At 43.9% G+C, this 2,407-nt stretch overlaps 1 non-coding gene across 1 annotated transcript; it reads left to right on the forward strand.

Annotated features, from left to right (window-relative positions):
• The first annotated feature begins 2,006 nt into the window (after window positions 1–2,006).
• LOC114020063 lies at window positions 2,007–2,070 on the forward strand. Its single transcript, XR_003564980.1, has one exon. It is a non-coding gene; the product is annotated as a small nucleolar RNA Z39 (small nucleolar RNA).
• The last annotated feature ends 337 nt before the right edge of the window (window positions 2,071–2,407 follow it).

Raw genomic sequence — 2,407 nt, forward strand, 5'->3', positions numbered from 1 at the left:
CCCGACCCTGGGTTTTATATGCAGAAAAACAGTTGTTATGGCACAGGTGGGCCGTGGAGTCTTTAGGGCATGTTGGGGGGGCCTCAGGAAAAAGAAAGGTTGAGAACCCCTGGTTTAAAGTATTAGCATCCCCCTTCTACAAACATGGAAATGGGGGCAGGGAAGTTAACTCGCTTGCCCAAACTTACAAAGCAAATCAGCAGCATTTACAGCCATCAAACAGAGAACTTCATTGCAGCCTGCCCCAGGCTCTCACCATGGGACCATACACACTCTCTAGATCAGTGATACTCAGACCTCCGTGGTTCAGGAGCCAAATTAGCAATCAGTATTAGAGTCACAGTAGTGTGAATTCATTGTTTCATTTACTATATATATATATTATTCTCACAGCAAAATGACTGACCGAGCATTATTATTTTATCAACTACAATTGATTAATAATATAGTAAAAGCATCCTGATTGGTTAACAACTTAGACTGGTTACTAGTTAAATCACCCAGTGTTTTAATATCATGTGCTGCAAAATGCCACAGGAGACACATTAAAGAGCCGCTTGCAGCTCACAAGCCTCAGTCTGAGTATCACTGGTCTAGATGCAGCTTCCTCTAAAAGTGTTTCCCTAAAAACCAGAAATTTGCAAAAAAGCAAACTGGTTTGAGAGTGGAAGGACAGTTATAGTACGAGATTATTTTTTCATTTAAGATATTATTTGAGTGCCATAAAATCACAACCCTGTACAGTACACAAGAGAATAACTTAGAGAAGCAACCCCCCCGCAACCAGCCTCGACAATGAAAAGGGTGAACGGTTCAGATGAAATCCAAGCCCACTCCAACCAATTTCACTCAAGTCTGTCAAATCCAGTCTAAAGATCTAAAGGGAGATTATCAAAGGCACAACAGAGAGTTAGGAGTTGGGCCCCCAACTCTCATTAGTGTTGGCCTATTTGTGTAAATGGAAATCCCTCCCTCTATTTACTAGGTGTTTGCATCCCACACATGTGACTTCAGACCCCATCCTGGTAAGAAGGAGCCAGCTCAGAAGGACCCCGTCCCCTTTACTCCATGACAGGAGGGAAGGGATAATCTGAGTTTGCTCACTTTGAGGGGAGCGTGAAGCTGAACACTTTTTAGTTTTTCGGTCCCATGCAGATCAGACTTACGCACTCCCCTCCCGGGCACTAATGGAGCTGCAGCATCTTAATGGCTCTAAGATAGGAATGAATTAGTGTTGCTTGTTGGTCCACTCTACAATGCCCTTAGCTTAAAAGTACTGAATTTCCACCACGAACTTCTGTGGGGGAGGGAGCAATGGGGGGCCTGTCGAGTTTCCAGTATCTAAAAAGATACTATGCGGAGCTCACAGTGAAAATCCCTGTGATTTGCTACACTCCCCTGCTGATAACACCATGCACAGAAGAAAGAAGTTAAGTCATTTGAGCTCTAAATATTCCTCAGTCATGTCATGTGAGTCACAGAACTCATCCCCCTCTTTAAAGCATTTGAATGCTTCTTTCCTTTCATCTCTGTTGTTGTTTACCTAGCAATTCCCAGCAATGAAGCCACTGGTGAGTATACGCCTGCTCAGTTACAAGATCCCGCTGTCTGTTTGCTGGATTAAGTTGTTTATCCTCTTACTTAAACCATTGGGAAACATATCGACTGCTTATGTCAGGCCAAACTTCTCCCTCTTCCAGTAACACGGTACCAGACACCAAGCTCAAAGAGCTGTCTGGAAGAGTGGTGACAGTACTTCACTCAGAGAGGTGCAGGTGCTAGGCATGCCAAAGTACTGCAACCTTTCAGTTGGCCACATAATGACCATGTTTTGCCTTACTCCGCTGATGCTGGGGCTTTCACTTCTGCTATCTGGCACTGGATGGCCTTTGCCTCCCCGCACCAGGCTTCTGTCAGCAGCCATGACGGGATCGTGCAGTCATAGGGGTGCAGTGTCCTTGTCATGCCTCTGCCTTTCCTCTTCCCAAGCACCTCCTGCTTCAGTGGTACAAATGATGTGAACACAACGGTATGAGAGAAGCAATGACACTGTAAATGCTTTCTGATGCACTTCAATGGAGCAATTATCTTGGCTTGGTTCTTGGTTCTTGAATGCATCCGATGAAGTGGGCTGTAGCTCACGAAAGCTTATGCTCAAATAAATTGGTTAGTCTCTAAGGTGTCACAAACCCTCCTTTTCCTTTTAATGAATAGATAGACATCTGACACAGGAACAACATAGGAGCCTTTTAAAGAAAACGAGGGCTTTTACATTCATTGGATAGTTTGATAGGGAAAAAATAACCTCCGGTGCTATTCTTTAAAAGCAAATGAAAGAACTTTCATTCTGGGATTTTGAAATACTAGATAGTCTTGGGGGGCTGTTTCACACAAAAATGACTTTGTA

Source organism: Chelonia mydas, chromosome 8 (genome assembly GCF_015237465.2).
Source record: "Chelonia mydas isolate rCheMyd1 chromosome 8, rCheMyd1.pri.v2, whole genome shotgun sequence".
NCBI classification, from domain to species: domain Eukaryota; kingdom Metazoa; phylum Chordata; order Testudines; family Cheloniidae; genus Chelonia; species Chelonia mydas.